Below are 14,823 nucleotides of genomic sequence, written 5' to 3' on the forward strand. Positions count from 1 at the left end.
AATGAGCCCCATGTGGGGCTCGATCCCAGGACCCCAAGACCATGACCTGAGCCGAAGACAGACACTTAACCAACTGAGTCATGCAGGCACCCCAAGACAATGCATATTTGCATGAATTGCATGTTGGGACATAATTTTGCATTTTGGGGATGGCTCATGAGTAATGAGAATATGTAATTGCTGACAGTGCCTTATATGGAGGGGGTATTGCCATTCGCCTTGAATTGAGAGTCAGACTGGGGTTTTAGAGAGGAATATGGAGGGAAGGAAAGAACCGATAGTGAATCCATTCATCTTCCATAACTGCCTCTCCCTTCTCCCTTCCTGTGCTCCCCTCTCTTTAACAGGGAAGTGCATTTGGGAGAGTGGGAAGATGGGCTACGTACAGAGGAGGGTAAGGCTGGAGTGATATGGTAGGAGGCAGACAGGGAAGCCTTGTAAATTGAATTTATCAATTTAACTTTTATCTTTGAGGAATCTAGAAAGAAAGGATGTGGTAAGATATTTGCATTTTATTTATTTATTTATTTAAAAAAGATTTTATTTATTTATTTGACAGAGACAGAGATAGCGAGAGCAGGAACACAAGCAGCGGGAGTGGGAGAGGGAGAAGCAGGCTTCCCCCTGAGGAGGGAGCCCAATTTGGGACTTGATCCCAGGACCCTGGGATCATGATCTGAGCCAAAGGCAGACGCTTAATGACTGAGCCACCCAGGCGCCCAGATATTTGCATTTTAAAAAGAAAAATGGGGCATGGAGGATGGGTTTGAGGGCTTCAATGCTGGAGGCTGGGAGACCAGGTAGAGGGCGACTGTGTAAATCAAGGTTCTGATGGAAACAATGAGAGGAGAGCACAAGGGTATGAGATGAAATCAGCAGGGCTTAGAGATGGACACTGTGGTGAAGGAGAGGGAGTCCTTAGGTGCCCTGTGTGGGAGAGTGGATGCATGGTGCTGCCATCAGCTGAGACAGAATACAGGTGGAGAAACAACTGGGGTGGAGTGGGAGAGGGATCGAGCTGAGAACCTACTGAGTTTGGGAATAGTCCTGGCATGCCCAGGTATAGATGTTAAGCTGTTGGGTATGAAAGACTGAATTTTGGAGGAGAAACATCCTCTTGTAGGTGGTCATTGAAGCCATGGTGAAGGTGAAGTTGTCCAAAGAGAACATTTAGAATGGAAGAGAAGAGAACTGTATAAATTTCTTATGTCTGCTGTGACAAAATACCACAAACTTCAGTGGCTTAATACAATATGGATTTATTATGTAACACTACTGGATATCAGAAGTCTGAAAGGAGTCTTATGGGACTAAAATCAAGATGTCAGTGGGGCTATGTTCCTTCCAGAGACTCGAGTGGAGAGTCTGTTCCTTGCCCTGTGAGTCCCTAAAGGCTGCCCACATTTCTTGGCTTGTGGCCACATCACTCCTACCTCTTCTTTCATTGTAACTTCTCTAACTCTGTCCGGGCTGCCTCCTTTCTTTCTTTCTTTCTTTCTTTCTTTTCCTTTCCTTTTTCCTTTCCTTTTTCCTTTCCTTTTTCCTTTCCTTTTTCCTTTCCTTTTTCCTTTCCTTTTTCCTTTCCTTTTTCCTTTCCTTTTTCCTTTCCTTTCCTTCTCTCCTTTTTCCTTTCCTTTCCTTCTCTCCTTTTTCCTTTCCTTTCCTTCTCTCCTTTTTCCTTTCCTTTCCTTCTCTCCTTTTTCCTTTCCTTCTCTTTCTCTCCTTTTTCCTTTCCTTTCCTTTCCTTTCCTTTTTCCTTTCCTTTCCTTTCCTTTCCTTCTCTTTCTCTCCTTTTTCCTTTCCTTTCCTTTCCTTCTCTTTCTCTCCTTTTTCCTTTCCTTTCCCCTCCAAGATTTTTATTTATTTGAGGGAGGGAACACAAGCAGGGGGAGCAGGAGAGGAAGATGCAGGCTTCCCCCTGAGCAGGGAGCCTGATGCGGGGACTCGATCCCAGGGCCCTGGGATCATGACCCAAGCCACCCAGGTGCCCCACCCTTTTATAAGGATCCTTGTTACATTGGGCCCACCTGGATAATCAAGGCTAATCTCATCTTTGCATCTGCAAAGTCCTTTGCCATGGAAGGTGCTATGGTCACATGTTTCAAGCATGAGGATGTGGGCCTTTCTGGGGGGAAATTATTGTCTTCCACAAGGACCTGAAATTCCAAGGTTTACTGACATTAAAGGCACAGACGGAGGATGAAGAGTGTGCGAAGGAATCAGAAGTTAGAGTAGGGAGACCATGGCGTTGAGATTGGTTGGGGGTGGGAGGAGATGGTAGAGAACCTCAAGAAGAGGGAATGATTGTTCCTGTCAAATGTACTAGGTTCTATAGGATAAAGATTGAAAGATGACCATTGGACTTGATAACCAAGAAGCAGTTCATTCTTTCAACAAGCAGTTATTGAGCATCTATGGTGTGCCAGGCACTGTCCTAGGTACTGAAAATATGGTTGTGCTATATATGAATATATGAAAATATAGCACAGCCCCTGCTTACATGCTGGTGGGGGAGAAAGGCAAGAAATCAACAGGTAAACAAATCACATAGTTATAACTGCTGGGTAAAGAGTCAAATTAGGAAATGTGAAAGAGAATGACTTGGGGAGGCCCCTGAAGAGGTGACATCTGAATTAGGGAGTGACTAATTGAATACTGGGGATGGCATTCCAAGCATTGGAAGCAACTAGTGAAAAGGCCCTTACTTGCGTGGGTCCAAGCTTGGCAGGGACAGAGAGGGGCTTGGTGTGGCTGTAGCACGAGGGTAAGAAGGGTGGTGGGGGATGAAGTTGGGAAAGGCTGTGCAGATCGTGGCTTTGGGCTTTAAATGCCAGGTAAGGAATTTAGATTTTGTTCTCAGATTTTATTGTAGGGGGTCAAGAGTGAAACAGGGAGACTGGTAAAAGAGGGAAATTGCAATCAGTGTGTGGTTTAGACTGGGATTGTAGTAGTTGTTATGGGCTGAATTATGTCCTTCCAAAAGATACATTGAACCCTTGGTACCTGTGAATGTGACTTAATAGGAAACAAGATCTTTGCAGGTATACTCAAGTTAGAATGGGACCATACTTGGTTAGAGTGGGCCCTAAGCTAATATAACTGATATCCTATTTATAAGAGGGAAATTTGGACAGAGATAAGGAGAGCATCATATGACCATGGAGGCAGAGATGGGAGTGCTGTAGCTACAAGCCAAGGGACACCGAGGCCACCACCAGAAGCTAGGGAGAGGCCAGGAAGGATTCTCCCCTACAGGCTATCGGGGGAGCCTGACTCTGCCAACAATTGATTCTGGAATTCCAGACTTCAGCACTACGAGACCATCCGTTTCTGTTTTAAGGCCGCCACTTTGTGGTAGTTTGTCATGGCGGCTTAGGAAGCTGATAAGTAGTAGAGCTGGGGAGAGGGGCGCGGAGGTAAAGCTGACAGGATTTGCTGATGGATTGAGAGTGGGAGGGGAGGGAAAGGGAGCAACTGAGGACAAAGTAGATTCTTGGCCTGAGCAGCTGGATGGCTGATGATTCTCTTTCCCGAGATTGCAAAGACTGTGCATAGAGCAAGTTTGGGGAGCAGAATTGAGACTTGACTATGTGAGTCAGAGGCTGAGCTGGAGGTATAAATTTGAGGGTCATTAGCATATAGATGGTATTGAAATAATGAGAGTAAGTGAAGTCACCCTGGGAGAGAAAGTTTCAGGCAACCCCGAATGGCCTTGAAAATTCCTAAAGTGGAGAAAAAAGCTTTCTCGCTCTTATTTTTTTTTTTAATCTTTACTATTATTATTTTAAGATTTTATTTTTAAGTACTCTCTACATCCAACGTGGGACTCGGGGACTCACAACTCTGAGATCAAGAGTCACATGCTCTACTCACTGAGCCAGCCAGGCACCCCCTGAAAAAAGTGCTTTCAAGTGTCAGATACTCTGGACTTTTTAGAGGTTCCAGTGGGGATGTGTGCTACTTCCCCAGATCTGCATGGTGAAATTTAAATGTGTCTTTCTTTTACTTGGTCTGGTTTGAAACCCTGGCCAAAATATTTTGAAGTTCCCTGCATCAAGAGGCAGAATCTGTTCATCCCGCCACATTCCTTCCGCCTACATTGGTCAATAATTGTATCGGCCTTGGGACTGGCTTTGACTGATGAATGTAGTAAAAGTAATGTTGCGATAGTTTCAGAGCGTGGGCTCCGGAAGTCTTGCAGCTTCTGACTTGACCCTCCTGAGCCGCCGCTGCCTAAGGGAGCCTAGGTTCCACTGCTAACGAAGAGTCCTCTGGCTGGAGCCTGGTGAGACCAGCAGCAGAACTGCCTAGTCAGCCCACAGACCTGGGGGAAATAATACACTGTTTTTGAGTCACAAAGTTTCAGACTGGTTGGTTACACAAAGGGATATACCTGGTGTTGTGCTTGTAGTCACTTAGGCAGGATAATAGGGAGGGGAATAGCTGAATGCTATTCAGGGTCATGGAAATAAATCAGGATTTAATCTAGATATGATTAAATGGAAATCCAAAAGGTCATGGAATAATACATCATTCATGAAATGATAAAATGCAGAAGGCACATTTCAGAGACCAAATGGCACTTATTAAATCATTCCTGCAAAAAATATTTAAGGGTCTACCTGCTACAATATGCCTGGTGGTGAAAATATGGTTTTGGGGTACAGAGGTGAATGGGATGAGCCCTTAAAGTACAGTCACTGACTTCATGGAGTTGATCATTGAGTGTGTAGTGAGGAATGGCCATAGAGGTAGAGAATGTGGTTAAGGATGACCGTGACTGTCGTTGATGGACTAGGTCCTGTGCCCGTTTAGACTTCACCACGACCCTATGGGGTAGGTATGATTCTTCTCTATTCTACACACGAAGAAACTGGGCCTTGTAATGGATAAGTAGTCTGGTCAGGATTACATGGCTGGAAAGGGGTGGGTATGCCACCAGCTGAGTCTGACTCTCAAGTTTCTACTCTTTCCCCCAGGTGTCTTATTTTCCCATTAATCCCTCACCTGACTCAGGTTGGGCTTTGGAGTCCTGTAGTCATGTGGGGTTCCTCTCTGGGTTGGCATTTGGGATCAGGAGGATTGATGTCGAACGGTGAAAACCACTGTGGAGGTACAGTCCCCAATTCTCTCTGCCCATGGAGAACCTGGGGGGGTTCAGTGGAGAGGGTAGGCCAAGTGAAACCAAACTATCACGATTTTAATCTGTGAAATCTGGAAAGATCCCTTCTACCTCCCTAAATAGACTTTCATGAGGAGGGCTCCCCCTACCCCCCACCCCCAGGGCATTTCCTCATTGTACCAGATTCATGGCATAGTCGTGTGGGTGGTGGGTGTCAGCTGCAAGGGGGAAGACCAGTTTGGGAGTCATTGCCCTTGGCCTCTCAGGTCCCTCCTGGCCACGCTACCTGCCTTCTGTGGGCTCCACAGCTTGGACGTGGCAGCCAGGTTCCACCAGCAAAGCTGGTACATGCTGTCCCAGCCATCAGACGGTGCTGCAGTGGGGGTGGGAGCTAACACTGAAAGAGGGCTTGCAGGTCGTTTGACTCTTTCTTTTTGTTTTTTTAAAGATTTTATTTATTTGAAAGAGAGAGCAAGAACAAGAAGCATGAGTGGGGGAAGGGCAGAGGGCAAGGGAGAAGCAGGCTCCCCGCTGAGCAAGGAGCCCAACACAGGGCTCAAACCCAGGGCCCCCTGGGATCATGACCTGAGCTGAAGGCAGACACCTAACCAACTAGGTGGTTAACCAACCACCCAGGTGCCCCTCATTTGACTCTTCCGGAGACCGGGGTCACGGCCAGGCAGCCCCCCTGTGCTGAAAGGAGGGGTGTCATGCAGGGTCGGAGGGAGCCTGTGACAGCTGCCTTCCTGAGAGTCAGGCTGGTGAGAGGGCGGAGACAGAGAAGAGGTCCTGAGCAGGGCGGCAAGAATCAGCATCTCTGGTTGGGATGCAGGTGGACAGCGCCACGTCCAGGGAGGCCAGGAATGGCCGTCAGTCCTGGGACCCCCCCACCCTGGCATGGGCTGCTTTCCACAGGGGGCCCTTCTGGAGGACCCAGGGCTAGTGGCTGTGTTCTGGCACCGTGTCTGGGAGGGTGGATCTCAGGGTCCGACAAGTCACACTGGCTCGGCCTCCAGACGTCACAAAATGGGGGTCCCTTCAAAGACGGTTGCTGGTTCCCAGCGTTTGTTTATAGACTCCAGGTTCTCTGAATCCTAGGACTTGGGGACAGAATGTGACCATATGTCATTTATTTCCAGACCAGACTGTGTCTTGACTGGGATACTTAAGAAGGTCTTGGAGTTAAAAAAAATTTTTTTCTTTTTCCTGGGGTGGTCTTGCTCTGCGGCGGCTGCAAGCATAGGGACTAGAACATGCACAGTGGGTTAGCAGGGGAAAGGTGGACCCACCCAGTGGCTCAGTGGAGGACCTCCAAACAGAGGGTGGCTGTCCCCCCCCTTGGACAGAGTGGACAGGCAGCCAGGCAGCTTCTGTTGGACCTCAGGAGAGGCCAAGGCCAAACCTCAGAATCGAGTCTTTTCTCTTTTTCAATAATAGCTACTGTTCACGGTCTTTATTAGCAGCAGCTAATACTCATCAGACATTTACTATGTGCCAGGAATTGTGCCAGGCACGTTACAGAGATTATGTTGGTTCTCAGCATGTGGTGAGGTAGACACTACCAGAACCCCTTTTGCACAGATGGTGAAACAGGTGCAGAGCGTGTAGGTGACTTGTCCTCAGTCACCTGGCTGGTAAGTGGTGGACCCAGGCATTCACCCGAGGCCTGAGCACTTACCCGTGCTGCCTCCAACTGGTGGGGATAAAACGTTGCTCAAGGTAGAAAATTGACAAAATGTAGGAGAAAAATCATCTGTAGTCTTTCCCTTCACAGGTAACCACTGTTCATATTTTTTCCATGCACGTAAGTGTGTAGCTTAAAAAAATGGAGTTATAACTACTGACTTTAGACTGCTTTTTTTATGTTCTGCATTACATTTTGAACATTTTCCAATATTAAATATTTTTTAACACCTTGATCTTTAATGGCTGCAAAGTATTTTATTATATAGGAATCTATAGTTTGAAAAAGCTCTCCTCATTATTGGAACTCTAGGTTGTTTATACATTTTGTTGTTATAAAAAACCGCCACGATTAGTGACTTTGTTTATGCATGCATCTTTGCATACACCTCGGAAGACTGCCTGAAGATAAATTCTTAGAAGTGGTGCTTTTACATCAAAAAGAGTGTACACTTTAAAGGCCGTTGGTATTATTGCCAAGAATACTTTCTGGAAGTTCTGTACTAATTTCTTTTCTCACTAGCAGAGTATAGAGCATCTACTTCTTTACAATTCTGCCAACAGTGGATGTTTTATTATTTTTAAACTTTGTTTTCACCAAAGAAATTTTGCAGTCTTTGATTACTAATGACCTAGGACACTAGATTTATCAGGTACATGTAGTTCCGTTGTGAATTGCTTTTACTAGAGGGTTTCCTTTTCTTATCGATTTGGATGAGCTCTTTATATATTAAGTGATAGCATGAACCTTTTGTCCTATGTTGTAGATATTTTTCCATTTGCCATATACTTTAAATTTTATTAATAGTTTTTTTTTATGTAAAGAAGTTTTACATTTCTAGGTAATCTCATCTACCAATCCTCGCCATTACTGTTTTTATTTTTGGTTCTATGCCAGATGATACAGGTATCTCTATTTAAAAAAAAAAAAAAATTGATTCGAATGGTGCTACTGGGTGGCTCAGTTGGTTGAGCGGCTGCCTTCGGCTCAGGTCATGATCCTGGAGTCCCGGGATCGAGTCCCGCATCGGGCTCCCTGCTCAAGGGGGAGTCTGCTTCTCCTCTGACCCTCCCCCCTCTCATGTGCTCTCTCTCTCTCATTCTCTCTCTCTCTCAAATAAGTAAATAAAATCTTTAAAAAAATTGATTCTTTTACTCATTTGTTGAGTGTCAACAAATATTTGAGTGCGTATGCTGTACCTGGCCCATCATCGGCATTGGGGGTACATAAGCAAGACGGACAAGTTTCCTACTTCTGACCTTGTCCATCTCCCTGAAATTCATTTTTAAGTACAGTGAGAGGAGAGGTTCTAGGAAGATGTTCTTTCTTTGCAAGGTCACCCGGAGCATGGTTGAACTGCTGTGGTAGCTCTGCCTTCCACAGGAGGAAAGGGTTCAGAGGAAAATTCTTTGGTTAAGGCCAGAATTTTAAGGCTTGAAGCAGAATGGCTTTCTGCCTCAATGACAGATCTGTTACCTAGAGGGCAGTGTCCCTTGAATTCCAGACCCCTTGTCACAGGCCAGTTCATTCTGCAAGGGCCACTGAGGCCCTCTTTCCTGAAATTGGTCCCCTTGGGTGGCGTGGAAACTCCCGCATCCTTGATAATTATTTTTGTTTTCTTCTCTGAGTTTCTTCTCTGGCCCTCATCCAGAACAGACCTGAGGCTTCGCTGTAACTGTTGGAATTCCTGGTTGGCTGCTTTTGCATAATTCATCCTTCTGAGGTGACTTGGTATGGACAAGAAAACTTGGCTTGACCCACTGAGGTTCTGCTGCCCCTGAAGCTGATGATGACACAGCAACTTCCTTGTTCAGTCTTGGTGCAGTGGCCCCTTTCACATGGGTTTGCTAGTAAATTCTGGATGCTTTTTCCATCGAAGGTGACGGGGCCAGGATCCACAGTGGCTGTTTGGTAGTTACAGTTCTGTTTCCTTGCTAGTTCCCTGGACCTGGGTCCCTTGGCCCCTGGAATATAGCCATTGACTTTTCTAGCTCAGGTTAGAAAAGGAGAGTAGGGTATTGATTTCCTTGCTATTGTTCTAACTTGGTCAGTCTGCGGAGGCCTCAGTGGACCACGCGGTAGGTGTCCAGGGCTAAAAACAGGGCTAGTAGGGGCAGCAAGAATCCAGGTCACTGGTATTCTAGGCAGAAGATTTAGACAAGGAATTCTGTGAGGCAAGTTCTCATGGTACAGGGACAGAGATCATGGGGCCCCTGTAGGCCTGACAGGGATCCGGGTAGGAACTCCCGCATCCTTGATAATTATTTTTGTTTTCTTCTCTGAGTAGCCTGCTCTGTGGGGAAGGGGCTTCTCAGTGTGAGGGCAGGCCATCAGTCCCTGGTCGAGGGACATGCACCATGCCTTGCTGGTAGACTGGTTCTCAAGAAACACTACCACTCTTGACTTGTAGAGCTTGCCCATTTCCAGGGTAGAAACACTCCCACCACGGCTGATTTTGAGCTACCAACAGTTGAACAGCAGGCTCACAGAACTAAACTGTTGGCTCCCGGAACCTGGCAGGAGCTGAGTCCGGCACGTCACTGGCAGAACCTTTACCCTTCCAGGGGGCTCAGTGCCCATGTCTGGAGGAAGGGCTGCTTGCTGGACCTGGGCTCAGCCAGGTATCTGAGCGGCCGATGGTCCTGGTAACCTGCTAGCTCTTCAGGGAGGTCTGGATTTCTTCCCCAGAGTGGTCATGTTCTTTCCCAGCCTCAGAGCATGGCTCCTGGCATTATACATCTTAACTATGGAGTGACCCACTTTCGATGGCTCCCGGAGATAGTTCAGCTTATCCTGTATTTCTAGCACAGTACCGCGAATCTTACCGTGGCACTGATCACTCTGCGCCTAACTAGCTGTGTGACCTCAGGAAGATCACTTACCCTCCTTGGGCATCCGTGTCCTTACCTGTAGGCTGACAGGGTGGGATGGATGATTTCCTAAGGTCCCTTCCAGCCCTAACAGGCCATGATTTTCAGACTCTTCGAACGACAGCAGTATTTATAGTAAATGATACAGTTCAGCCTGGCTCATAATCTGTGTGAAGTAGAGGAGAACATGCAAAGTCATTTGGGAAAGAAATGTTATTTTTGAGTACTGTAGATGCTAGTAATACAACACAAAATCCAAAAAGGAAAGAAATTAGGCCACATTTCTTAGGTACAAAAGACTGACACCTTGAAAGACGATGGGGTTAATAGATTCAGCTCTGATGTTCCCTGTGGTTCCAGCTCCAGAAGAAAGGTCCTCCTGGGAAATCAACAGGAACTCTTTTAGACAGATCAGCTCTAAATTATGGAGGGATTATCCGGGTTAAATCTTGCTTTCATGCTTTTTGACTGCATCTATTCTGCTTAATTGCTTACTTGGTTGGCATCTCAGATTTCCTCTATTTTCATGGAGCCTGCAGGGAATCCCTTTGATGAAATAGGGTGATGCAGTGAAAAGGCAGTAGGATTAGCAATCAGGAGACCCAATTTCCAACTGGTTGTAGGACTCCAACAGATTATTTCTCCAGTCTGGGTCCCACATGCATTTATTGAAAAATGAGGGATTTGGGATAGATCAGTGATTTGCAACCAGAGGGCATTTCAGAATGTTGCTGACTTACCTGGCCTTGGTTCGCGGGTATATTTGCGGCTCAGGTGTGCTCGCCTGGCTGTTTTCTGGGACTCATAGACTCCCCCTGGCAGGCTCCTCTGTAAGCACCGGAGGAGTGGAGACACACTGCTTGGGAAGGCCAAGGCTGAATTAGAGTCTCACTGTCCCTTCTGCCCACATTGCACCGGCCAAGGCAGGTGATGTGGCCAAGCTGGATACCCTTGGGGCAGGAATGTATGCTCCTCTTCTCATGGGACAAACTGCAAAGTCACATGGTGACCTTGGGAATAGGAGGGGCTGGAGATTGGGAACAGTATGCAGTCTCCCAGGGGGGACCTCTCATCCAGCATTTTCTAGAACAGCTGGGAGATAAGAAGCAGATTAAAGCTGATCTCCCCACTGCCTATACACAACACATACACAAAACACAAAATACCCAGCAGCAATAACAGTGACAATGTGCACAGGTCTCTGGGCATGTGTAGTCAGTGCCGCTCACTTGTCTGTGTGGCTGGAGGCCTGGTCCTAGAGCTGGTAGTCTTATCTGAAAGTACTTCTAGTTCTATGAAGCTGCAGTTCCACGTCTATGAAATGCGGCTAGTAACCTCCGTCTCCTCCTCACAGGGTGGCTGTGAGGATCGAGTTGAGGTAACAGCTATGATGTTTTAAGCATGGTGCTTGGCACATAATGGGTATGAGGAAGACAGTGGTTTCTCCTTCTTGCCCATCTTTGAGCCCATCTTCTCCTGGCTTGATTATTAGATCAGCCTCCTTTCTATGTCCCTCCCATGCTGCCTTCATAGTCCCTCCTCATGGCTCTGCTTTTTCCCCGTCTCTGTGCCCTTGGTGAAGCACTGGGCCCTGCGTGGTGCATCCTCTCTTCTCTCTGCAAATACAGTGTTTTTCCTTTAAGGCTAGCACGCGTCTACTTTCTTTTGCTAGCAGACATCAGCTCGCAATGGACTCTTCGTCTTTCCCATTTGGTATTAACCTTGTGTGGCCTCCTGTTGCTCATTGATGTCTGCTGGAAGTTTTTCAAGGACAAAGCCCATGGCTGACCCGTCTCTGTATGTGTTATACCAGCACATTGCAAAGAACATGGTAGGTGCTTAGTAAATATTTTTTGGGTGATTAAAAAAACCAGTCTGCCCCCCAAACCCGTCACCTTTATCTGTGAGATGTGATTGAGACAGGGAGACCAGCAGGCAGAATAGGCCTCATGGGAGACTCAGATAGGATGCTGGGTCAGTGGGGAGGGTCTCTGCCCTGAGCCTCGCCCTGGGTGATGTGGTCTCAGGAGAAGCTCCAGAGTGCTGGGACCCCCTGATAAGCTCCTGGGCTGTGACTGGCCAGCTGTTTAGACATGCAGTTTGACCCTCCACCCCTCCTGGCCCACATGCCAGAGGAACAAGCCTGTATGGTCCACTCCTGTCTGGGCCTGGAGTCGGGGTCCCTGCCAGTGCCTTCTGGGGTAACAGTTGCTCTCCTGCTTCACAGAGCTTCATTCTTGATTAGTCCTTTTCTTGAGTTAGGGAGGCCTGAGAGGTTGAAGGGTAAATAGAGTTTTAGGACTTAAAAAAAGGGGTGGGGGTGGGGAGGACAAGAGAAAGGAGGGAGGAGTTTTGGTAGTGCTTTTTGTACCTTCTGTGAATTAAAGATGTTTGTATCCCTTGTTCTTCTTCATCTCAGGAAAGGACATCCCATGTACCTAGGGGCTCAGGCCAAGAACCTAGGGAGTGCTTTTCAGGACTTCCTTCCCCTTGGTCCCATGCACTTTGTCCCACCCTTCCTCTATGTTCTGAACCTCATCTGATCACTGTCCTCCTCATGTTATGACCTTCTCATGGCCGCTGACCCCTGGCTGCCACTGTTGCCCCCTCCCCCCACCCCCGACCATTTGTCTTCTGCCATAGCTGGAATGCGGACTTAAAAGTCCAAATAAAATCATGTTGCTCTCCTCAAACCGTCGTGTCCTCCAATTTCACTGGCCATAAACTCTAAACTCCATGTCATGAAAAATTATGGTGGCTCCTCAGAAACCTAGAATTACCATATAATCCAGCAGTTCCACTTCTGGGTATGTGAATTGTTAAAAGATAAATGGAGGCATATTACAAATTTTAAGGGTTGGAGGGGCGCCTGGGTGGCTCAGTCGGTTAAGCGTCTGCCTTCGGCTCAGGTCATGGTCTCGGGGTCTTGGGATCAAGCCCCGCGTCGGGCTCCCTGCTCAGCGGGAAGCCTGCTTCTCCCTCTCTCACTCCTCCTGCTTGTTTCTGCTCTCTCTGACTCCCTCTCTGTCAAATAAATGGATAAAATCTTTAAAAACAAAAAAACAAAAACAAATTTTAAGGTTTGGAGCAAAAATTGGATCGAATTGGAGAGTGCCAAATAGAGTGGTTGGGAGCACTCTGACGACAGGAGCTAGGGAAAGGACTTTTACAGAGAAGAGGTGGAAACAAAGCAAGGAAGTTATTTGATTGATTATAGCTTGAGTGTTTTCATTATTTGGGAAATCCTAGCTGGCCGTTTGTGGTGGGTTGTCCTGACGTTTTGATTTCTTGAGGCATTACAGACTTAGATTTTGGTTTGCTTACTTAGGCTGGCTACTAAGGTATTAAGGCCACCTCAGTCTAAGGAGCTTCATATTTAGCTATTGAGTGACCCCAAAGAATGGGAAACAAGGTCTCAAAGAGGTATTGCACACCCATGTTCATAGCAGCACTGTTCACATAGCCAAAAGGGGGCAGCCTCCTAAGTGTCCACTGTATGCACAAGATGAGGCATAAGCTTGGAATGGAATGTCACTCAGCCTTAAAAAGGAAGGAAATCTTGTCACATCCTATAGTTAGGATGAACCTCGAGGACATGAGGCTAATGTGAAACAAGCCAGTCACAAAAAGACGAATACTGTATGATTCCCGCTTATGTGAGGTTTATAGAGTAGTCAAATTCATAGAGACAGAAGATAGAAAAATAATGGTTGCCTAGGGCTTGGGGGACTGGGGAGCTGTTTAATGGGTATAGAATTTCAGATTTGCAAAATGAAAAGGTCCAGAGATGGAGAATGGTGGTGGTTGCCCATTAGAGGGGATGAACATGATACTACTGAACCGTAGTTGAGTTTGGTAAATCTTAGTTTGAGATGGTAAATCTTACGTTAGGTGTAACTTGCCAATTTAAAAGAAATCCAAACTACCCATGACCTGCAGGTCTCTACTTGATCTGTCCTCCGCTGAATCTTCATCCTTGTCACACTGGGTCCAGCCTGCTTTCTCTTCACCGGCCTATGCCTCAACTTCTCTCTGAAGGGACATTGCACGTCTGCCACCTTCTCGTGGGCTGGGCTCCACTCCAGTTTCTCTTCCTCCCTACTCCTCCTTTTCCCCCAGTTATTCTTTATAACCTGACCATACCCCCCTTTTGGGGCCTTTTAGTACTTTTCTGTAGGTTGAATTTTGTCTGCCTCCCTAACTTGTTGTTTTGATTTGTCTAACCAGTGACTGGAAGAGTATTTGCCACAAAGCACGTGCTTATTAACTGTTCATTCAGTGGTGTTTTCTGGTGTGCATTTCTGGTGGACCATTAAGAGGACAGTGCTCTCCGTGGTCTTCCTGGTTGTGGGTCTGAGTTACGCTGAATCAGCCATGATCTCTGGGCCAGGCTACTTGTGCTCCGTGATGGAAACTGGCTGGATGTGGGATTAACAAAATTAATTAGCCCTCACAGAGATTAAATTATTAACCTTGAACTGAGCATATTTCTATTGGATTTTTCTTATGCTTGAGGCATTAAGGAAGGGGAAGAGAGTTATAAAGATGAACGAGACATGGGATATGTCTCAAAGAGCTTCTAGTCTGATAAGATTAAGACCGGAGTAACCAAGCCATGATGAATGGGAGGAGGTGGTGCATGGTATGAGAGAGGGGGGACCTTACTTACAGCCACAGGGCTGCACAAAAAGGGTCTGTTGGGGCGGGTCTGGAAAGGTGGAGGGGTTCTGATACGTGGGGAACATGCACGGACCTTGATGGAAGAGCAAAGCCAGAGCTATGGACGAGGGCAGGGCAGGTAGGGGTGGTGCCTGGGGTGATTCGGCAGGGCCAGTCAGTTGGGGCCAGAAAGCAAAGAGCCTTCAGTGTGCGTTTGTGGTGTGGCCGTTATTCTGTGTAGTCCTGAGGGAATCAGTGGCTTCCTAGTAGAAGAGGGAAGAGAGCAAAGCTGAATTTGAAGATTACTTGATTACCACGGGCGGGTGGCCCAGGTGGGTTGAGAGGCCAGCAGTAGAGGCGCCCGTTACACTTGGAGGCGCTTCCAGTGGAATAGGTAGAAGGCAGTGCAGGCCTGAATAGGGGTAAGTAGGAGGAGGAGAGTGAGACTTCTGAGGTGTGTCAGGCAGGATTTTGTGTGTGGGGGGGGG

At 47.1% G+C, this 14,823-nt stretch overlaps 1 protein-coding gene across 1 annotated transcript in view; it reads left to right on the plus strand.

The window, feature by feature from the left end:
• TMEM178B (transmembrane protein 178B) overlaps positions 1–14,823 on the plus strand; it is a 331,318-nt gene that overhangs the window by 57,718 nt on the left and 258,777 nt on the right. The gene's annotated exons all lie outside the window — the stretch shown is intronic.

Source organism: Mirounga leonina, unplaced genomic scaffold (genome assembly GCF_011800145.1).
Source record: "Mirounga leonina isolate KUSES-001 unplaced genomic scaffold, KU_Mleo_1.0 Mir_174, whole genome shotgun sequence".
Classification (NCBI taxonomy): domain Eukaryota; kingdom Metazoa; phylum Chordata; class Mammalia; order Carnivora; family Phocidae; genus Mirounga; species Mirounga leonina.